A 9866-nucleotide genomic window follows, 5' to 3' on the forward strand; every position below is an offset into this window, starting at 1 on the left:
TCCATCTTAGGAAGCAAAGTGGCCACATTTTTTATTACTTATTTGGGTCTCCCACTTTATCATTCTAAGCTGAGAAAGATGGATTGGAATCCTCTTCTTAAGAAAATCCAGAAAAAACTAGCTGGTTGGAAAGATAAATCGCTTAATCTCTCAGATGGATTAGTGCTCACTAACGCCGTGATCACAGGGATTCCACTATATTGGATGAACACTCTACTTCTTCTTCAATCCATCATCCAATAAATAGACAAAATCTGATGGTCTTTCATATGGAGAGGGAGTGAAGAATGCAAACAAGGGCACTATCGCATGCGATGGCTGAATGTTTGTCGACCAAAAAAATTTGGAGGACTAGGAGTGCTCAACCTCAAAATCTTCAATAGGGTTTTACTTGGTAAGTGGTGGTGGAAACTCTACTCTAATATTGATGATCTTTGGTGTAAGCTTATCACTTCCATCCACCCAGCATCATATTGGAGACTGAAGTGTAAAGGCAGAGCACCATCTCCATTTTGGAAAGGATTAGAGGCCACACATGTTTCATTTCAGCTTTTAATCAAATATAATGTTGGCAATGGCACTAAAGCTCTACTTTGGGAAGATTGTTGGCTTCATAGCCATTCATTGAAGGATCTCTTTCTGCATTTATACACAAGAGCATTGAATAGAAACTCCTCCATGGAGAGAGTGCTAAGTGGCCCACTTAATATCAGGTCATTCGGTACTCTACTTCCACAAGGACTCTTGGATGATCTTCAGAGATTAAAAGGAAGCATTGAACAGGTCAGGTTGATCAAACAACCTGATACTATTGTATGGAAATGGTTCACTGACTAAGGTTTCACAACAAGAAAGAACTACCGCTTACTTCAAGATGGAGGAGTAAGACCAATAATGAGTGAGGTCATTCGGAAAGTCCTGATATCGGAAAAAGCCAAACTATTTGCTTGGTTGTGTGCCAACAATAAAATTCCCACAAAAGCCAATCTATCTAACGGAGGAAGGATTGAGAATGATCATTGGATACTCTGTGCAGATGCCCCAGAAACAAATGACCATCTTATGCTTGATTTCCCTTTCTCAAGAACAGTCTGGGTCCAACTACTTTCAGACCTACAGCTGCCTGACCTCCACGCTGGACATTCTATGGAGCACTTGGAAGATCACTAATGTAGATCAAAATCGAAGACATGGACTAGATGCGCTTCTCATAATTGGTCAGTGGTGTCATTGGAAAGAACGGAATAAAAGATTATTTGACTTCCACGCTTACCGTCCAAGACCAGCCGCTCAACAAATTGTAGGGCTTTTTCTCTCTTGGACGTCTCAAATGACATCGGACCAGATGAAGCTGTTAACTCCTATTCGAAATGTTTTTCATCTTTAAGATCGAGAACACACTCCTCAGAAGCTGCTTACAGTGCAACCACGTGATACTGAAAGCTTTGCGGGGGATGTCTAATTTGCTGGTGGTAAGAGAATCAGGATTAAGGGAGATAATTTGACTTCAGGCATAATCTTACAAATTCAATATTAAGCTGAATTTGAGGAAACAATAGCGTTTTCTCAGATGTAGTGAACCTGTTGTTATCACTCTGATAAGGATACAGTAATGCTTTGTTACATCACTGATGTAACCAAACTCTATTATATATAAATAAATAATGGAGGTTTAACCTTCTTCTCATCAAAAAAATGAAAAGCACCTGGTCATGTGAGTGGCTTTCATTGTTTGGTAAACTGGGATTATGTGTGTAAATCTAAGGAGGAAGGTGGGGTTGATATTAAGAACATTGATAATATGAATAGTACTGCTCTTCTTGCTAAATGGGTCTGGAAGTTCATTAACGATTCTCAGTCAACTTGGGATAGGTTGATCAGACGTTCTTATCACTCCAGAAAGAGGTTTGGCATTAGGGTCAAAAGATGTTTGTTATCCTTTTCTCCCATCTGGAGGGATGTTTGCAAGAATCTTTCAGCCTTTTAGAATTGCACTCGCTGAATAGGCAAAATATCCGGTTCTGGGAAGACTCCTGGCTGGATCCGGCACCTCTTTCCTCCATTTTCCCCGACTTATATTCCGTGGCAGTGAAATGCAACGTTGTTGTGGCTTCGCGGTGGAGCTGGAGATCTTCTGGGTGGCAATTAAAAGTTAGAAAGCCTCTTACAGAGATGCAGATGGCGCAACTAGATAGGATGATGGAGCTGTTGTTACTTGTAAGGCCTTGCTTTACAGAAATTATTGGTTAGAACCGTTCTACCGCGTGTATCTTAGACCATCTAATAATGCGCCATCACACCAACTAAGAAAGTGATCCTTTTTCTATTGAAAATTATCATGCCCTCGAATCTAGATTGTGAGCCGGAAGTCGTGGCAACCACCGTATACTCATAAGAAACTTTTCCCACAAGCATGCAAGGCATCTCATCATAATATCATGAACAAATAGCTAAATAAATTTTAATATTTAATAATCAAATCTTAGTTCAATTAACAAATCAAAGCTCAGTATCAAAAGAAAAATAAATATTTGATAAAGTCAACATTAAATAAGATCTTGTATCAATTTTGAGAAAATTCTAAATCAAATAAAGTAAGCTAACTCTGTTTCTAATCACACTCCCAATAAAAACTCCACGTCATGCTAATTTTCTGAATCTGTAAAAGAAAATATAAAACTCATCACGAGTTAAATAGCCCAATAAGCAATATATACCTTTAACTGAATAAATTAGAAAATAATATTACACATATCAGTTTATTGATAAACATATAAGTTCAGGAATTCATATTTTAATTCATTGCACTATTATATATTCATATATCAATTTTCAATTCATTACAATTTTAAATTATGTTTGTCAACTTCAATTCATCAAATTTCTTAAGTTCTTCTTTTCAACCATTAATTATGATCACATTTTTTTTGTGACAGGGTCATGATACCGCGTATCTTCTTACGGTAAACTATGAATCATCTGGCAGCAAAGTCCTTCGAAATCGCTAATCTTACTGACGGTTTGTCACTGATCCCACTGGTGATATATCACTGGTCTCGCTGGTGACATAAACCCTCCGGATAAATTAATTGCCAACATATAAACCTCCATTGATGGGATCCTTTACATAGTCAGATTGTCAAATCATATCATCTTCTAATTTTATATATTATTTTAGTAATAATATACATAAATGATATTCGAATCAATTAGTCGTATTATTCTTTATGATCATACATCATCATAATTAATTTCAAAGAAAATATCTTCAATCATAAGCATAACATGAAATATGATCATACATTATCAATTTATAATTTATCCCGATAAATTCAGTAAAGATAAAATACTATTTATCTCAAAAGCAATTCAAACTATGGATCTTAAAAATCTTAAAAATCTTTCTTTGAACCTGGTATGACAAAATATCATACTTTGATCAAAATTTCATCATAATTAAAATAAAATTCTTAAAATCCAATGTCCCCACATGGATTGACTAGGTGGTAGCATCCAAATTTTTTTTTTTGATTAGTCAATCTAAGCTATTAATGAAAATCTTTATATATATAATTTTATTTTATTTTATTTTCTCTTTTTTTTCTTTTTTCTTTTCCTCCTCTCTTCTTCTTCCTTCTTTTAAATAGAACGGGGGACCGTGGTCCCCCTTCTCCTTCTCGATCTCGTGGAGGTCTCGCTCGGAATGGCGAGTGGGGGTTCAACCCAGGGCGGCGCAACCGTGGCTCCACATTCAGGTGCTCGCTGATGATGGATGGCATCGAAAAACACACACACGGACAGCCAAAATAGGGATTTCAAAATCTCAAATTTTTTCAAAAAGAACAATGATAAATCAGTAGAAATCTTGATTTATAATTAAAAAAATTGAAGAGAGGATTCTTTGATTCATTACCTTGCTCTTTGTGGTGTTTTTGGGTCATGAAATCGTCGACAAAAGCCTTCAATCCGAGAGCAAGGAAACAAAAAAAATCAGGAGAAAGAGGAAGTGAAAGAGAGATTTTTCGATGATTGATGGCCAAGGAAGGGAGGGGACTTCCATTTTATTGAGGAGAGTTGGAAATTGGCTCGGATTCAAGCTCCTTATTGGGGTAGGAAGAAGACTCTCAACGGGAGTCTTCTTTTTCCCGTTAAATCCTCTATTTTTTTAGAGTCTTCTTCCTCCTATTAAATCCTCTATTTTTTTGGAGTCTTCTTCTTCCCATTAAATCTTCTATTTTTTTATTTTTTTTATATATTGGGCCATTACCTTAATTGGGCTGGGCTTAGTTCTGGGTCATAACATTCTTTTCCCCTAAAAAAAATTTCATCCTCAAAATTTTTCATACTTGTGGTCTCGAAGAGCTAGGAATATTTCTGCTTCATTTCTTCTTCTAGTTCCCAAGTGGCTTTTCTTTCTGAATGATGACTCCACTATACCTTGACATAGAAAATGTTATGATGCCTTAGCACTTGTTCTTTATGGTCCATGATCCGTACAGGATATTCTTCATATGATAGATCTTTTCTAACTTGTAAGGGTTCAAGTTCCACAATGTGACTTGGGTCTAGTAGATATTTCTTCAACATAGAAATATGAAAAACATCATTCACTCCAGCAAGTGAAGGTGGTAAGACAAGTCTATAAGCTACCTCACCAATTTTTTTTCAAAATCTTGAATGGACCCACGTATCTGGGATTCAATTTGCCACGAACATCAATTCTTGAGATTCTTTTTGAAGGAGATATTTTGAGAAATATATGGTCACCAATTTAAAATTTTAATTTCCATCTTCTATTATCTGTATAACTTTTCTGCCTACTTTGTGCTGTCTGAAGTCGCTCTTTGATTAATTGAATCTTCTCGACTGCTTGTTGAACAACTTCAGGATCCAATATTCTCAGCTCGCCAACATCATCTCAGTGAATCGGTGATCAGCATCTTTGTTGCCCAGCTATGCAACCCAAGAGGAGGGGGTGAATTGGATTTCTAAAAATTTAAACTTAACTTACAACTGATGAAAAATATTTAACAATAGCAAGATAAGTAAGGAGAGTGTAATTGATGCAAGGGTAATAGTTGGATGCAAGAATGCAAGAGAATAAAGAAGTTTAAAAGGAGAGCAATTAAGCACAATACAAACAAAATGATTTATAGTGGTTCGGTGCCAACCTTGCACCTACATCCACTCTCCAAGCTCCTACTTGAGAATTCCAATCCACTAAACTGTATTCAACCTGAATACACTCATCGGAACCTCCGACTCTAGCTATCCCAAGCTAGACCACTTATTTTTCGAATACAAGTCAACCCAATACAATCCGATTCAAGGTTCGGATCAACCTTCCCACATTTTGAAATCTTTCCAAAACAAAAACAATAACTCAAAAAGAGTATTACAGTTAATTATACAGAAATACAGATGAATCTCTTTTAATGAGCGAATAAAGCTTTAAATACACTTTACACAATTAGAAGAAAGCTCTTCTTGATTTTCTCAAGGTGGTTGGAGACTTTAATGAACTCTTGAGGAGTTGAACTTAAAATAAAAGCTTCTTGAACTCTTTTTGTGGGCTCTTACTTAGGGTTGATAAGAATGCTTGAAGAATCTTTTTCAAATCTTTTTCTTCTCTTTGATTTCCTCGTTTAAGTCCTTTTTTATAACTTTAAATAATGGTGGAGAGTAATCTGGGCTGAAATAGAGACGTTAAAGCACATTAAATGAGCATTAAATGCAATTGAAACATGTTAAAAACTAGCCGTTGCGGAATTTTTTCGTCACAGGGGTCGACTCATAGGGTCGACTCATACTCATGAGTCGACCTCTGTGGAAAAGAGCAGAAAATGACTGTTCTATAATTTTGGCCTGTAGAGCAGCAGAGGTCGACTCATAGGGCCGACTCATGCCAAGGGGTCGACCCATGGGGTCGACTCACAGAGTGTGCCAGCCAAAATTTCAACGTGCCATTTAGCCCTTTAAGCCATGAGTCGACTCATGGGGTCAACTCAAAAATAAAAATCTGGTTTTCTTACAAAATACACTTCCAAAAATATTGAAATTTACTCCAATAGATTGTACGTCTTTAGTTCTTGCTTTTGAGGCTTCTGAATCAGGTCTTGACAAAGTTATGATTTTGCCCCTAAAATGCAATAAGTCTTTTTTCAAGCCAAAATCATTAGTAATCTCCTCAAATACTTTGTAATCATCAAAATCAATTCAAGGAGCAACAATCTCTCCCTTTTTGATGATGATAAAATATTTGAGCAAAAGCATATAGAAAGCATTGAACATGAATTTTAAATTTATGAAGATGCATCACTTAGATATTATAGCCAAGTATTGGAATGAAATATATCATAATCAGTTTAAAGACAAATTTAAAATTTGTTTATAAGTGCATTTGCTTGGAAAGAAAAAGGCATGTGACACATGTACCCATTTGCTTAACAATTTACTTAATGTTCAATCTTTATCGCTCTTATTGCTCAATCTTCATCTCGATTCTCTACTCTCCCTTTTTGACAGTATCAATTGAGATTCTTTACTGTTACCCTTTTCTTTTTTTTTTAATAATATATTTTCTCTATTCCTTCCTTTTGATGGGATCAATTTTACATCTTTAGCTTCCTTCTTTATTGCTTGTTTCTTTATTGCTTATTGTTTTACTCCCCCTCAATATAGCAATCGTAAAAGATATATCAATTTACCCATTTAACAGATATTGTTATTTAAGTATTTCATAATTTAAAAGTAATTCAATTTGATCATATTCAGAGATATTCATTGAAAGTCAAAGTGTATATATATATAGCCAAAAGATGACTGAAAATATAGATGTTTCAATACATAAGTGTTGACTTAGAGTATAAAAGACATGGATAGAAACTATCCAAGAGTCAATCAGTCAACATTACATTACATGGCCCATAAGATAGATCCTAGACAAAAACTAAGGAAAGGACATACTACACTGGATCTAATAGATATCATGGCTGGATGGATCGGAGTCTGATGAATCAGAGATGGGGTGAGGAGATGAAGGATCATGTCCACGAGCTCGATCTCGACCGCGTCTGCCTCTGTCATAGGTAGAGGTGCCAGCACGAGTGGAGGGGTGAGAAAATCCTGAAGGCTGAGAAGCAAAGGACTGAGCTACAAGAGAGAGTCTGATGGTGTCCAGAAGGTTCAAAGCTCTCGAAACAGATTGTAGCAGTGCAGTGAACTGAGTGGAAGCATGCTCGCTGGATGTTGCCCAGCTATGCAACCCAAGAGGGGGGGTGAATTGGATTTCTAAAAATTTTAAGCTTAACTTATGACTTATGAAAAATGTTTGACAATAGCTAAATAAATGGGGAGAGTAAAGTTAATTCAAGGCTAATGGCTAAAAGCAAGAATGCAAGAGAATAATGAAGAGTTAAAGAAGAGCAATTAGACACACCACAAACAAAAAGATTTATAGTGGTTCGGTGCCAACCTTGCACCTACATCCACTCCCCAAGCTTCTACTTGGAAATTTTAATATACTAACTTGTATTCAACCCGAATACAAACGTCGAAAACTTCGACTCTAGCTATCCCAAGCTAGTCCACTTATTTTTAGGGTACAAGCCAACCCAATACACTCCGATTCAAGGTTCGGATCAACCTTCTCTTGTTTTGGAATCCTTCCAAAACAAAAATAATAACTCAAACAAAGTATAACAATGAATAGCACAAGTACAAAAAAAGCTCCTTTAATGAGCGAATGAGACTTTAAATATACTTTACTCAAAGAGAAGAAGGCTCTTTTTGATTTTCTCAAGGTGGTTGGTGACTTGAATGTGCATTTGAGGAGTTGGTGAGCTTGGATTAAAGGCTTCTTGAATGCTTTGAGTGAGCTCTGCTTAGGGCTGAAAAGTTTGCTTGAAATCCCTTTTTCAAAATCTCTCTTCTTAATGATTCCCACCTATTTGTCTCTTTTATAGCTTCAAGAAATAGTGAAAAATATTCTGGGCTGAAATAGAGCCGTTAGACTATATTAAATGAGCATTAAAAGCACTTAAAATGGATTAAAAACTAGCCGTTGCGGAATAATCCCGTCACAGATGTCGACTCATGGGTCGACTCATGCCTGGAGGTCGACTCATGGGTCGACCTCTGTGGAAAAATATCAGAAAATGAGAAGGGAAGCAAGGTTCTGTAAAATTGGCCTAAAACCCGCAGAGGTCGACTCATGGGTCGACTCATGCCTTGGGGTTCGACTCATAGGTCGACTCACAGGGTGTGCCAAGATTGTGCCATCCGAAAATTCAGCGTGCCAATCATCTCATATGCCATGGGTCAACTCATATTTTTCAAACATGAATATCTTTCAAACTACAAGTCCAAAAACAATAAAATTTTCATCAATGGATCACAAATCTTTTGTTCTATCACTTGATGCTTTCAAATCAGGATTTGATAAAATTATGATTTTATCCCTGAAGAGCAATAAGTTTTTTTCAAGTGAAAATCATTAGTACCCCTTCAAATGCTTTGTAATCATCAAAATCAATCCAAGGAGCAACAATCTCCCCCTTTTTGATGATGACAAAATACTTGAACAAAAGCATATATATGAAACAATGAGCATGAATTTCAAAGGAATGAAATGCATTATAGGTAGTTGAAGATAAATAGAAAATTTACTACCAACTTGAAAATTACTTATAAGTGCATTTGCTTGAAAAGAAGATTGATTCTTTTGGCATGTGATACATGTGCCCATTTGCTTGTGTTGCTTATTTGCATAAACAATTTGCCTATTGCTTAATAAATTGAAAATTTGCTCATTTGATTATATGATTTTGATATCAGAGCAAAATTTATTTTTGTTATCAGAGCAAAGCAGAATTTGTCTAAGAATTTTGAAAGTTGCTCATTTGAAAATATCTCATTTGCTCATTTGCTTGTTTTTTAAATTGCTTAGCATCTTGAAAATTTGCTCATTCTCATTTGATTATTTAATTTTGGTACCAGAGCATGTCTAAGAATTAACTCATTTGCTTTGCTTAATAATTTACTCATTTTGCTTTTAATTCTTTTATTAATCTGCTTTTGATTCTTTAATTTCACCCCCTTTTTGACAGCATCAACAAAAAAGCATTGTTTACTCTCCCTTTTTCTTTGAATACATTTTTTGTCTTTTGATGGAATTAATTTTACTAATGTTACTTCTTTAGCTTCTTTTACTAACAGTAATTTTACTAACATTAATGTTTACTCCCTCTGAATACAGCAATCAAAAAAATATACCATTGGATATCATAGACATAAAATAGCAATTCATAGTATTTTAAGCATGCATACAAATGATACCAAAGGTCATACATTAAAAGTCAAAGAGTAGATACATAATCAAAAAGTGACTGATACCATAGTTGTTCCAATACATATACCAAAATATAAAAGTCAATCAGTTAAAATCATTACATGGCCCAAAAGATAGATCCTAGAAAGAGACTAAAGATAAGACTAACAACAAGGATCTAGTAGAGCTCATGACTGGATGGATCAGAATCAGATGTATTGAAGATAGGGTGGGGAGATGAAGGATCACGACCAAAGACTCGTCCTCTACCCCGTCTGCCTCTGCCATGAGTGGAGGTGCTGGCACGAGTAGGTGGGCGAGATGATCCTGAAGGCTGAGAAGCAACAGACTGAACTGCAAGAGAGAGTCTGATGGTGTCTAGAAGGTTCAGAGCTCTCGAAACAGACTGTAGTAGTGCAGTGAACTGGGTGGATGCATGCTCACTAGAGCTTCTGATCTCTCTCCTCAGAAAATCAAATCCACTCTCCAATACTCCTCTTGAAGCGAAAATTTAGTGCAGGGGCAAAATGGTAATTTT

Source organism: Elaeis guineensis, chromosome 13, assembly GCF_000442705.2.
Source record: "Elaeis guineensis isolate ETL-2024a chromosome 13, EG11, whole genome shotgun sequence".
In the NCBI taxonomy this organism is placed as follows: domain Eukaryota; kingdom Viridiplantae; phylum Streptophyta; class Magnoliopsida; order Arecales; family Arecaceae; genus Elaeis; species Elaeis guineensis.